The sequence below is a fragment of the Pleurodeles waltl genome, chromosome 8, assembly GCF_031143425.1.
Source record: "Pleurodeles waltl isolate 20211129_DDA chromosome 8, aPleWal1.hap1.20221129, whole genome shotgun sequence".
NCBI lineage: Eukaryota > Metazoa > Chordata > Amphibia > Caudata > Salamandridae > Pleurodeles > Pleurodeles waltl.
In genome coordinates, this window is record NC_090447.1 from 954,445,997 (window position 1) to 954,460,610 (window position 14,614).

The following is a 14,614-nucleotide window of genomic DNA, read 5'->3' on the forward strand; positions in this document are numbered from 1 at the left end:
GCCTTCTACTCTACCACAGGTGTTGAATGTAATGGAGAGATTTAGGAGGATGAATGTGGCTGTGCCTCCATGGTCTAGCATGGCACGTATGTCATTGGTGGCTGCTAGAAGTGCTTCTTTTAGTGCTATAATTGCTCCTGAAAAAGGTTTGAGATGGGTCTAGGATTTGGTGTGTTTCGAGGAATTCAGTGAGTTGCTGGTGGATGGCCTTTTCTGTTACTTTGGCTGGGAAAGAGAGATGGGTCTGTAGTTTTTCAGCTCCTTTGGGTCGGTGGTGGGTTTCTTGAGTAGTGGGTTTATCTCGGCGTGCTTCCAGTCTAATGGGAATGTGGCAGTCTCGAAGGATCGGTTGATAATTTGGCAGAGCTCAGGTGCTATGGTTGCTCTGGCCAGGTTAAAGATCTTACGAGGGCATGGATCCAAGGGTGGTCCTGAGTGGATGGAGTTCATGAGTATTTGGGTGTCTTCTTTGTTGCTGGGGGTCCAGGAGTTCAGATGTGGCTCTACTCTAATGATTGCATTCACCATGGCTCTTAACTCATCTTCGGTGAAACAGGGATTTTTCTGCAATGACTTGGTGGTAAAATGAAATAATCAATAATAATTGAAAAGGTGACGGGTAGTAAATGGAGTGAAGAGGTGCAAATAGGTGTGTTGAGGGTGTGGGATATTTGCTCTTTGAAAGATGGAGGGGTAGCAAATAAATTGGAAAATTTCATTTTTGGGCATTCTGGATTGTGTATTTTGGGTGGGATTTACAAAGGATTGTGGTGTGTGAATGGATGTGTTTTATCGCGTGGTCTTTAGGTGTGTCAGCGTGTGAATGTGTGTCAGCTGTGTTGTTTTTAAATCCATCCAATGTGGTGTTGTGTATTACTATGGTGGCCGCAAACCGCCGTACTTCGGACCATCATTGGAGGACAGCCACAACACGACCACCACTGCAAGTATCGGTGGTTGTTTGATGGGCTGTCGGTGCTGGTGGTCCAGGTGTCCATTTCTCACCATCCAACGTTCTGGCGATGTTGTTTTTTTTGGCTGTATAACTTGTGATATGACGGTCTGTATGACCGCCAACATGGCAGTCTTCTGGTGGCCTCCACAATGGCGGTCTGGCGGTTTGACCACCAAAGTCGAAATGAGGACCGAAATGCACTTGTAACTCCCTAGGATATGATACCAAGGGCCAGCAAGTTAAATTGTACTGAGGTGCTGCACTAAGGTAGCCTTTTAAAGCATGGCTCAGGCCTCTCACTGTAGGCTGTAGTGCTGTTTAAAACTGCCATTTCGATCTGGTAAAACGCACCATATACCAGGCCTACACATTCATTTTTTTATGTGTTCATGTCACCTCTAAATTAGACATTATCTGGGTGCCTGATATCTGAAAAGTAGAACATGTGAGTTTAAGCCTTACATGTCCTGGCTGGGAAATTCATTTTCTACTGTTGTAAGGCAGACACTGAATTAGTGCTAATTTCAGTTCAGGGCCGCATAATGATATGTAAGAATGAATTTTAGTGTAAAAATCAGATTTTAAGTTGCTATTTTCAAAGTGTCACTTTTAGAAAGTTGCCATTTTTCTGCCCTGAATGTATTGTGTTTTTCTGCCTACGTTCACAGTCACAAAGAGTGTGGGTGGCTCTTCTCTTGAGGGTTGTGTATTGCTTTCAGACATTGAGGTAAAAGAGGCCTAAATGCGAGAGGAGACAGTTCTCCTGAAAGGATGACTGAGGAAGAGTTGTGCCCAGACCTGATAGCACTTCAAAGGAACATGCCTAAAGCATACACAAGGGAAACTGGTACTATACTAGTCCTTGTCTTTGTCACCTGGCTTTGACGGTGTGGAGCCAAACCCTGAGTAAGAGAAGAAACAGACCAGAACCAGTTTTTCAGGGTAGGTCAAGGATTTCCCCACACAGAGTTTGGCAACAGGTATAAATGTGAAACCTTCAGAACTTATCATCAGAACACTCTTGTACCTGTGGAAGGTTCAGAAGAAGGATTGCCCTGCTGTATCAAGAAGGAAGACCGGACCTGCTCGCCCTGAACCCAGACTCTCCAGCAGTGACTTCAAAGGTCACTAGATGATCTCCTGTTTGTAATACAGGAACACAATAAGCTTCCAGGTTCCTCCTTGCAACCGAGAAGCTGGGGACACACCCTTTAAAATGAATTGTAAGCAATGAAATGCCTTAACCATAAAGTCTTAACAACGGGTAAGGCATTTCAATAAAGGGTTTTACCTTGCAGAAGTTTTTTAATGCATGTCTTAACTACATGCCATAACAACAAAACTTATCACACATCACAAGTATAATCTTCATGTCAGGAGTGATGTATACCACTGACGTTAGTGAAAAGCTTTCAGAAGTAAGGTGCCCAAGTGCCTGCCAAAAGTTGCTTTCGATGTTGAAGAATAAGCTCAGCTTGTCATAGAATTAAGTCTTTTTACTGTTTGAATCGTATTCTCAAGGTATAATGGACCATCTGGGCAAAACTTGATCGGTCAAAAGTATAAAATTAAGTATAGAGCCATGTAATGTGTACATTATTAAGGGGGTCATTCCGAGTCTGGGTGCCCAAGAACCTCCAGACTTGTGGTGATGGTCAGATCGCCACATTCCATGCGGTCCGACCACCACATAATGACCCTGGTTTTCGAACCGCCAGTGGACTGCTGTCACCATGGCGAACATAGTTCCAGACAGACTGACGGTAGTCAGATTGTGCTCAGCCATAGCGGCTTTGAACTCAGCACAGCTGTGCTGATCCCAACCCTACTAACCGCTGGCCGTTTCATGTCAGGAACCCCACCATGGAAAGGCTGTTTGAAGCCAGAATGGGGGGCCAAAAGGGGGCCGCTAAACTGCCTAAACCCATGGCATGGGCAGTGAAGGGGCCCCACTGCCCAGAACCCTTGAAGATAGTGTGCATTGTGAGGGTGCTGGGGTGCTACGATATTGGCCACAGCCTCCTTAATGAACAGAGGCCAACACCGTAGCACTGTTCACGCCTGTCATCCCGGCAGGAATGTCATAACACAATGTTCCCACTGGTCAGCCCGATAGGAACATTGTAATATGACAGGGGGAAATGCCACCAGCCTGACAGTGGTGTCCTCCCCACGGTTTTAGTGGTCCTGTAGTGGGACCGCCAAAGTCATAAAGAGGCCCTAACTAATAAATATTATTAAGAATATTGTTTTATTTAAACAATTAATGTAAACATTTACCATTAACTTCTAGAAAGGAATATAATGTTTTTTATAAAAAATAGAAATAAGCTATTTGATATAATTATTTTTTATTTAAAAATATATAAACCAACTGTTACACTAACCTTTAGAATCAGGATGCTAGTAATATAGGGGTGTTGGGTGGAAGAGTGTATCAATATTTTGGTTGTAATTTTAATATTTGATTTTTAAATTAATTATTATTGAATTTTTAAGTTACTGTAAAACACACCTTTTAGGGATGGGGTGTAAGGAATATCGGGGCAAAGGATGGGAAAGTGTATTAATACTCAGATATTAATTGTTTTACTCGAGACTTAATAATATAATAAGGTTTATATATGGATCATATGTTTTAAAATTAATTATTTATTATTTTTAACCCACCGTAGCACGCACCTTTGAGAGGTGGGATACAAGGGATATAGAGGTAATGGGTGGGGAAGTTTGTTAATACTCAGGTATTAATTTAGAAAACAGACCATTATTATTATGTGTATAGATATATGGGATGTATGATTTTTAAATTAATTATTTAGTTAGTTTTTTAAATTACTGTAAAATACACCTTTTAGGGATGCTTTGTAAGGAATATAGAGGTATTGAATGAGGAAGTGTAATGATACTCAGGTATTTATTTGTTTGATGATTAATGGTATAAGGCTTCTATGTGGGGCACATGTTTTAAAAATGTATTATGTGGTATTTAAAATAACTGTAGCACACACCTTTGAGGGACAGAATGTAAGGGGTATAGGAGGACTGAGTGATGGAGTGTATTTATTACATGTGGTATATGGGCATTAATATTTTAAGGATAGCTATGTGGAAGTATTTGATTTTTAATTATTTATAAATGTTTAAATTACTGTAAAACATACCTTATAGGGAAAGGATCTAAATAATATAGGGGTATAGGAAGGGGAAGTGTATTAATACTTGTGTATTTATTTCCATACTAGAGTTTGAATATGTTTACATTACAACATAAACTATTTATTAATACTATTACTTTTTAAGATTCTCAAAACAGTAATAATAAGTTTTAGGGATGGGATCCAAAGATATAGGAGAATTAAGTGGGAAAGTCCATTAATACTCAGGTGTTAATGTTAATAGCTCATTATTAATTTTTCAACAACATAATATATGCTAATTAAAATCATTGTTAATTGTTTTTTAAAGACTTTTGTAACACTAACACTTACTTTAGGGAGAGGATGACAGGAATATATGGATTGTCAGTGGGAATATTAATACTATAAAATAAATTATCAAAAACTGATGAATAACTGTAAATAATACATTGTTAATTTAAAAATGTTTGAAATTGCTCAATAAAATACTTGAAATGTGTTAACAAGTAGAATAATCTTGAAAGCAATGTAAAACACAAATAATCACACCAAATATAATATTTTAAATATGTATTAATAAAATATGACAACATATTTTATTAAACAGTAAGCTGATAACATTCTCTACAAAAATACACCTTATATTTTTAACAATGCGTAGATTATTTTTAATTCATTTTTCAAGCAGTGTTTCTTGCTTTTCAATGGATCTTAATAGAAGAAATTGCTTATTTTTCTTTTTAATTTTAGGCTTTTTTACAGGATGTACAGGATGTACATGTGTTTCAACAGTTGATGGATGATTGTGATCAAAATAAGAAACAAGGAAAAACTGCAGCATGGGAAGAAAAATGTATTTTATATTTCTAAGAATAAAGGTGGCTGCGTTATTTGTAAGGAGAGAGGAGGGAGATAGTCTGATTACAGATATAATTAAAATGGATGTTTATATATGTTTTTTTTCCTCACAATTACATTCTCATGCAAGTTTCATTTGTATGCCCATGTTGGGACAGTTGTTTTTTTTATTTAATATTTATATTAATTTAGTATTAAAATAATTTCAAAGATTCCAAATGAATTATATTCATATCTCAAAACAGGCAAGTAATCTTGAACTTTGTGAGTGTTAGAAATGTAAGATATATGCAAGACTGACCAGAAAGTCTAAAGTCAGTACCAATGAAAACTGTTGCATTTTTGCCAATAATCGCTTGGTATGTCCTTACATTTTTTTCAACATGTGGATTTACACCTGTCAGTGATTGCACAATTTGTGTCTCTTGGAAACTTTGGGGCATAACTTCAAGCCACGCGTGCCACAGGAGCATCACTTTTTTGATGCTCTGGTGGCGCAGAGTACAGATCCATATCTATGAGGCCTCACAAAGCCACTCTGTGTGGCTTTTCAGGGCTTCATAAATATGGTGTAAGGCAAGGCAGCGCAAGTCACTGCTTTGCCTTGCTCTGCATCAGGGCAGCATTCCATGAGTATTGTGTTGGATTTTTCCAGGCAACACCCATGGGCTTTGATGCCTTCCAAGATTTACAAGGACATGTAAACCTGGGAATGCGTAAAAACTGTACGCTTGCCCAGGTGAGGCATAACAAGGAGAAATATTTTTACATAAAATGAGGGAATTGTCTCCATGGATGGTTTTAGTGCAGGAAGGCGCTCCTACCTGCATAAAAACAATCATGCATGCAATGCAGGCACCCCTGCACCATGGTGCCAGGGTGCCTGCATTGGTGCTAGGCAGTCAAAAGGTTGACAGCACAGGGGGACAGGACAGAAATGCGGCGTATTTCATAAATACAGTGCATTTCTTCCCTTTCCTTGTGAAACAGAACAGCGCAGCATGGTCACTTGTTTCGCTGTCCTGCGCCACTATTCTAGTAAATATGGCCTTTGTTCCTTCTTTACAATTTCCAAAATATGGTACAGGTTGGGGTGATGTGTACCAACTTCTTCATTGAAGAAATCATGCCATTCCTCAATAGCATTGTTAATCTTTGTGCCACCCTTTATGTATTGCATGTAGCAGTTCCAACATTCAATGGAAAATCTTGGCTTTCTCCTGTGACTCGGCCTGTTTAGGAGCTGAATCCATGTAATCTCAAAGTAATTCAGCAATGGGGCCAATTTATCCTCATTTTGAGTAAAAGAATCTGAATCTGTAATTGAAGTGTAGTATTCATCTACACTGTCGGGAGGCACAAAACATAACACAGTTATGGGGTCACTATCTGTTTGGCGGACGGAAAACTTTGTCTGCCAAAATCCTGAGAGGGTGGCTGCCACCTATTCAACAACCTCCCTGCCAGAGTCATTAGGAGTTTCCTGCTAGGTCAGCGAGTGGAAACAAAAGTTTCTGCTAGCTAGCCTAGCGGAAAACATACTATAGCATTGTCACCGGTTCGCAATCGAGCTGACAACAATGATGTAGCGAGCAGTGTACACCAGTAACCTTGCAATTTTCCAGTGAACATTGTGATGTTGCTGTGCAGGGGGTCCCCTGCACTGCACATGCTAAGTGCATGGGTAGTGCAGGGGCATCCCTGTGACCCCTGCACCAGTTCTGTGCCAGCCTTTTCATGGCAGTGTGACTGCCCTGAGAATGCTGGCGGAGAACCAGGTTGCAATCTCCAGGGCAGTGCTGCCTGCAGGGCTTCCCTGGTGGAGAAGAATCTCCTCCACCTCCAGACCACCAGGATCCCAGATCCTGGTGGTGCTGTCGGGTCTCTGGCAGCCTGACTTCCAAGATTTTGATGTGGGAGTCGACCGTAACAAAGGCGGTGGTCCAGACAGCCACAGCGAATATGGCACTCTAAAGACTGCCACACTCGTAATGAGCCCCGTAATTTTCTTAATCTTACTGTCTGTCTCAACTAAGGATGATTTTAGACATTTTCACCAATATGCCTGTGAAAAGTGGAAAAAAACATTCTTAGATTTGTGTTTCAAATTTGGTAATGTTGGTAAACATTGTCTCTTCAAAGTCAATTAGCACTTCTCTATGACTTTTGTTCATTGTGTTTTTATTTTATCACTGTTAAATATTCAGTGTAGGTTGTGGATTGCTTTTCACAGAGTAAGGTATAAACTAATGGGACTAATGTGTTACTAATGTTTGCATGAATACTGTATATTTAGGCAAATAGATGGGGTGGACCTAAAAGTACCATTCATCATCCAAATATCAATATTCTCTAGGGCTACCAGTGTAGGGTTGTGCTAAAGATTAGTAATTTTTTCCAAGAGTTTTGATTATCATGCCAAAGGAAAGGGTCACCAGTGTAAGTAATAGTTAGTCCAGATGGAATGTTGATGTCAGAATAGGTTTGAGGGTTACTTATTGGGGACTGCTTGCCTGTTTTTGTCGTTGGATCATTCTCCTCAGGTTGGGTATGTTAGGTATATCACTTGGACACGCATAGGAATGTTTTGGTGTACCTCCCTCAACATTGAACCATAGGGATCATTGGAGGTGGATGCAAGCATTTAAATGAGATTAACATCTCTTACTTCAGTTTCCATTGCAGAGGCATAGCGGTTATGCTCTATAGTGCTAAGTGCAGTCTAATCCAGAGTAACTGCTCTGCCTGTGCAATGGGATGACAAATACTGCACACACCATCAATAATTTCTAGGCTCAGCTACTTTCTTCTTGCAATAAAGATAGCCATCATACTTTAAAGGTCTATGGCCAAATCTAGACATCACATACATAGGTGGTTGCGTCGATAAATGTTTGGTCTATAAAAACAAAAGACATAGAAAAACATTCATTAAACATTTTTAGTGTGTTGAAATATGCATGTTCTGTCAACACCAGGACAGTGCGCGCTCTACGGGCATCTAGAATGCAAAAACCCAACACTCGCAAGATAAAGTAATTTATGCATTGTTATGATATGTTATTGTTTAACCTTTTGCATTGCAGAATTCCATCCAAAAATTCATTTTTAAGGTGCTTATAAATACTGTACATTTACAATGTGTTGCTGCAGACATTCAGAGTGGGTTAGGGTGTGGTCCCTTTCCAGGGCCTTCTGGAGACTTTCCCTGCAACATGCCTGGGCGTGGTTCTAGGCTGGGCCAAGACTCTATAAAAGAGAGTCAGCCGAACTTTCAGTGCTCACTATTCAGAGGTCCCAGTGCAGAGCAGCAGCTTCTTCCTGAGCTCCTGTCCCGGCGACCTATTTGGATTTTCCAGTCTTCTGTACTCATCTCTCATTGGTGATCACTGTCTACAGGTGGTAAGACGGTGTTTGGACATTTCCCAACACCGTAATTGAGAATCTTCATATTTTTGATTTTAATTCTTAAATGAATAACAGATTACTTGTGCGCTGCCATTTTTTGACATTTGTATGGTGGTTTGCAAATAGGGAGGACGCGCAATTTATTCCATAAAGATTTGACTTTGTTATTACATTATTGTTCATTGCGCGCTAATATTTCTTGACATTTACATGATGTTTTACGAGTTGGCAAGACGTGCAACTCGTTTCATGAGCATTTAACTTTGTTGTTCATTGCGCGCTACCTTTTCTTGACATTTACATGGTGGCATTCGAATTGGCGAAACGCGCGATTCACTTCTCGTGTGTAATTCATGCTGTTCATTGTGCGCTACCATTTTCTGGCATTTACATGGTGGCATTCGAATCGGCAACACGTGCGATTCTTTCCTTGAGTGTTTTTTCATGTTATTCATTGTGCGCTACCATTTCTTGGCTTTTGTATGGTGGCCTTTGAATCGGCAAGACGCGCAATTCTTTCCTCGTGTATAAATAATGTAAGTTACTGTGCGCTACCATTCTAAGACATTTTCTTGGTAGCATTTCAAGTTGACACGTCGCGTGATTTATTCTTTGAGTCTACGTTGGGTGATTTCATGGTGCACAAACCTTTATGGTGTTTAATATTCATATAAAAATCTGCAGTGTGCGCAATGTACTTCCCAATGTTTTTTCTGAGATGAACACAACACAATACCAGAGTTCTAGATGTAATTCTGTGTGTTCCTGATATGTATTCCTAAAAGGAGGTTCATATGGTTGTTTAGAAATTGCTCAGAGTGTTTCCTGATTCTCATGCTAAAGAAAGTACTTGAATCTGAAAGTCCTATTTAACTTTTCCTGTTTCCTCCTCAGGTATTCGGTCATCTAAAGCCTAGTCAGTTTTAGGATTATTCTAGGGTTGTTCATGTTTTTCGGAAAAGACGAAGCTTAGAGTTGTAGCATGGTACTGATTTCATGAGATGTAATTTTGATGTTGTGTTTTATTCTTTTGCTTCCTACAGGTCTCCTTCCCAGCTGTTCCCGTCCTAATCCCCTTTTCCCCACTTGGACTCTCTTAGACTCTGTGATAAATCTAATCAGAGTATTGGAGCTGTCTTGTGGTGGAAGTGTTGGGAACGTTCACGGACCCCGAGGATCTGGTGACTCTGACATGTTCTTTGTGTTTTATCCTGCTTAAAGGAAACAAAATGTACACATCATTTTTTAGACTCGGGGGGGGGTATGAATGCCCTGCTAAAATGCAGAGTTTTAATGTTAATTAACTCTTTTTATCTAACAAAAAATCTTGCTAGTTTCATTTGCAGAAATTAAACATTTATATTTTTGTTAACCTGTAAATTGCCTTTATGTCTTTGTTTTGAAGAATGAACTCACAGAACAAGTATGGATCATTTGCTTGGTCTTTTTGCACTGGTAGTATTTTTCTAAAATGTTTCCTTCTGTTGAAAGGGGAATGCATAGTATAGCACTGTTGCATTATTTGAGGTGGATTTTGTTTACTATCTACTTGTTTTTCAAAATTAATTTTACTCTACTTACATTGAAAAACATGTTTATTTGTAGAAGATGGTTTGCAGTTTATTTTTTTTGCAGGTTTGATGTTGGAGATTTACATGTTAAAACCAAAACAATTATGGGGATTGAGTGTACATAAATACTTTACGCATTGCCTCTATATTTAAGCCTGACTGATTGTGTACCCAACCAGGTAGTACAGCACATGTTTTTAGTGACTTTTGTGGTTTACTATGACTAGGATTGTGTTTACTATTTGAATAGGACTTCCACCACTCTCTACTAATAACCCAGTTTCTTACAATAATTCTTACTCGGGCCATTTATAATCTCAAAACCTACTTACAAAGTTAGCAAATAAGGAAGTGATATCAAGCCAACTCTTTTATCTGAATTGCAACACTTTCATAACTAAAATGACTATTTAATCCCACACCAAATTTATGGCATCAAAGTGTGGGCATGTGTGAAATAATCAGATGTTTTCACACAAACATTAGAATGTATTCAAACGTATGAGGGGGTTAATACTTGTCCAGTATTGTACTGACCTTTCCATCATTCTGGCAGTCTAGCATTGAGCTTGAAACAGCCAGTGTGGGATGTTGTTGCTCAGGAGCACTGATAACACTCATTGAAGTTTATCAAAACTGAAAAAATCAAAGTAGTCTCCTTTTCTTTAAGAAACTTGTGCTGTTTTAAAAAATAAAATAAATTGCATGTTGAATCACATTAACGGGGTTTGTGGTCTGCTGTACCTTACGGGCCATCATCTCTCTGAATGTAACCACTAGGAGGGACTCTCACTTTGCAGCATGTCTAGTGAACAATAATTACTAAGATAATTCTGCATCACGCTCTAAAGGGCCTGATTAGGAGTTTGGTGGTTGAACTGCCTGAACTCCAATGGGGCAGTGATGAGTCCGCCATCAAGCCGGCGGCCTCACCACGGTCGTATTAAGATGGCCAAAACATCATATTATGACACTTCTGCTGGTCAGTGCTGTCCCTTTTGCAGCCGAGGCCAATGCCATTGCACAAAATCACCTTCTGCATAGCAGACTGCGTATTCCAGAACTGCCTTTCCACCATCCTTTCCATGATAGGGACCCTGCCATGGAAGGCTGGTGGAAAGTGAGGTCATGACCAGCACACTGGTGCAGAACTTGGCACCGCTGTGGCTAACCATGACTTCAACCATCACCAACACGTTGGGATCCCTGATCCTGGTGGTGGGGAAAGTCTGCTGGTGGTCTCAATGCCTGGATCATAATTTGTCGGACCGACCGCCGTGACTACAGCAGGATGACCACCACCACAAGTTTGTTGGTCCATGGAACGCCAAACTCATAATGAAACCCTGAGACTCATTTTGCAAATCAAATTATTAGTACATTGGTTTGTGAGCAAAATACAATACTCAGGCAAAAAGTTGGTTTACACTTTTCAAACCCTTTTTTGTGGTCAATACTATTGTACAACATTTCCTGCATTATTTCAATGCCTATACTTCAACAGCGGGATGAGTTACAGAACTCCATTTAATAACTGTACCACAAGCTTTGGCTACCTGGCTCAAATATCATAGTGACCAAAAGGAAAAATAATATGCAAAAGCTCCAATGGGTTGCATTTTATTTTCTTTGCTTGGTATTTAATACAATATCACCCAATGCCCTTTAAAGCTCGTCTCAGTTTATGCTCCTTGGTATGGTACTATGGAACATATTTCCTTGTAAGGATGTGGTTAGAAGCTCAAGCCAAGAAGGGTTTCATGGTTTGGGTAGTTGAGTGGTTACTATAGAGGTACACACAGTGACTCTAAAAGCCAGAGCCAGGATTAGATAGTAACGGAACCAGGCAAGCTGAACTTTTCTAGATTGAAACAGACACTTCATCATTGTCTTTGCATGAGTAAAATCAATTTGTAGGTTTTCAGTTGTATTGAATAGTAGTCACTGTAGGGTGACCAACCGTCTGTAAATGTCACCGGCCATCCGTTATGTGGGCTTCTTGTCCACGGTCTGTGATGAATTCTTTCACAGACACCTTTTATCCATAATTCTGGACATTCGAGAGAGCTGCTATGCCCTCTGCAAGAAGCCTCAGAGTTCTGTAACTCCCACTATAGAGTGGGGCTTGCAGCAGCTCCTCCCCCACGTGTTACAGACTGCTATTGGCCCGTCATCATTTTGATTGCTAGTAATTCTCACACACAGAATGATAATAGGCCTCTTCATGTCCCAGAATAGGGCACAGCATTCTGCTTTTGTTCAGGGGCTGGTGTCATCTCACCAGGGATCAAGCTCTAGGGGAGGTGGGAGTTTGCATTTTGGAACTTTGGAACTTCTTACAGGGTTCAATTCATACAATTCGTTCAATTCATACACTTCAGACCCCTTGTGTGCCAGCAAGTTATAGGCTAAAAACATCAGGTTAACTCTAGTGATTAATGTAACTGAGAGATCTGAATTTTGTGTTGGCTAAGTTTTGACTTATCATAAAGTAGCGAGATAGTGTACCTCCAGCGAAGCACAATGTGTAACATGCATATACAATATATTATTTTTTTTTGTAGACAGCTCAGTGGGTTACTGCTTTTGTCAGAAACCCTTTTGTTAATTGCACTCATAAAATACAATCCTAATATAGCACAGTGCGCTATGAACCACAATCTAGTAGCAGTATGGAAACTGCAAGGCACAGGTTTACAGCCCTATTGTTTTTCTCTAATTTATCATTATTCTAAGGTTGATGAATAGTGTTCCTTTGGATAATAATTTGACTTATTAGAAAACACAACCTCAAACACAATGCTATGTTCTAAATCACAGGTTTGTACTTCTCCAGACTAAGGAGTCATGCATGTAATGCCTACCAGTGTGGATGACATGTAACTCCCACACATTGTAGTCCTCATTGTCCTAAGCAGGGCCACGGAATTATGTGTTGGGGGAGGGTCAAATTATGAGACAGGGTTGAGTAAAGTATGCAGCAAGAAAATGCAAATTATCTGGCATAATGCAGCACATTTTGTAATAGTATTGATTAATTATTTTTCCATATTTAAACTTTGTTAACACTGTCTTGGCATATGTTTCACCTCATTAGTGCTAGTTTAACACCCAAATATAGCAACAAGGAACAGAAAGATGACCATTCAACCTTTGCAAAGGTTCTTCCACTGCACAGAAACATGTGTTGCTGTGTTTTTAGTAACTTTTGAATAATTTAGCTAAAATCTGCAAATATGCAGCTGATGATGAATTATGTGCCAAATGCAGCAATTCTATAATTATGCAAAAATCATAGCAGCCAATAAAATGAATAATTCCAGTTGTCCTGGTTTCAAGTAACATTCCTATACATTGGTAGCACACTTATGCAAGCCATTGTGTCTGTATAATATGTGGACCATCACCTTTCCCTTTCTTTCTTGGTTCCCACTTCCACGGCACTCCTCCCCTTCAAACTATACCTAGATATAGTCACAAGTTTGGTTAATCTTTTCATGTGCTGCAATAGTTTGTTCATGTCTCCCTACCAACTAAATGGCAGAGAATAATAAACTGAAGGCCAGTGCTTTAGTCAAGTTAAGTTAGCTATCAGCCGTAAAAGATGTGTGACTTGATCTTTATTTTGCTGTTTTAAACTCAGTTTATTTTTTTTAAATATGACTACAAGTTGGGTGAGGAACCAGGAATCAGAGAACTTTTGTTTCTGAGTCTGCAGACAACTCTGCAAACCATTTCCCTCTAGGAAATGCCCAACCAATGTCTTAACAGTTTATGTAGAGTAGAGTTTCTATGATGTTGGTGTATTCTGCAATGGATGCAAAAATATTTTGGAGCAGGTTATGAATCTAGCTCTCCCTCATTATGTTCACTGTATGTTCAACTCACTTTTTCATGGCTCCCCATACCACCAGCTTTATTTTGACTGGTGATTCAATATTATTGCCAGTCTACTCACATATTGTTGGTTGAGTGACCAAGGGGATGTCCAGAGGTCTAATGTATCTAGCATGCCGTCTCATGGTTCACTGTGTGTTGAGGCAGCTGTGAAATGGTGCACCGCGTGTTCAAGCTGCTGAATCATGATTCATGGCTTGATCAGGCTGGCATATGATGATTCCCTTTCTGTCCAGGATACTTTACGATTTTGCCTGGTGTGACTTGACTTCTGTCCAAAGACTTACTTAGTCTCATTGAGTTGTCTGATGGTGAAATGTGACCAAGCTAATGTATGATTGTTAACAGCGTGATGTGGATGCTATCACATGCCAACCCTAATGTCACTCTAACCATTGTTTCATATGTGCCAAGTCTTGGACGAGCTATGCCAGCACATAGTATCTTTTAAACTGTACTTTATTATAGATTGGAGAGTGTTTACGGGCTATCTAGGAGGCTGTTTGGTACATACTTTCACTAACATGGAGTGCACCTGCAAAAGTAGTATTTAAATTGGCCTAGATGGGCTAGGAGGTGGGTAGCTGGGACTAAAATGAATTTTATTAGGACAGCCTCTGGGTAACCTGGAATACAATAAGATACTGAAGGGAGGTCTTTAAGCACATCAATGTTTAGGTGAGGCTCATGAATGTGCATGGGAATTAATGCTTTATGTGCAAGTAGACTCTGGCTGGCGTGACACAAATAAAATATAGGCCCTCATTACAACTTCGGCTGCCTTT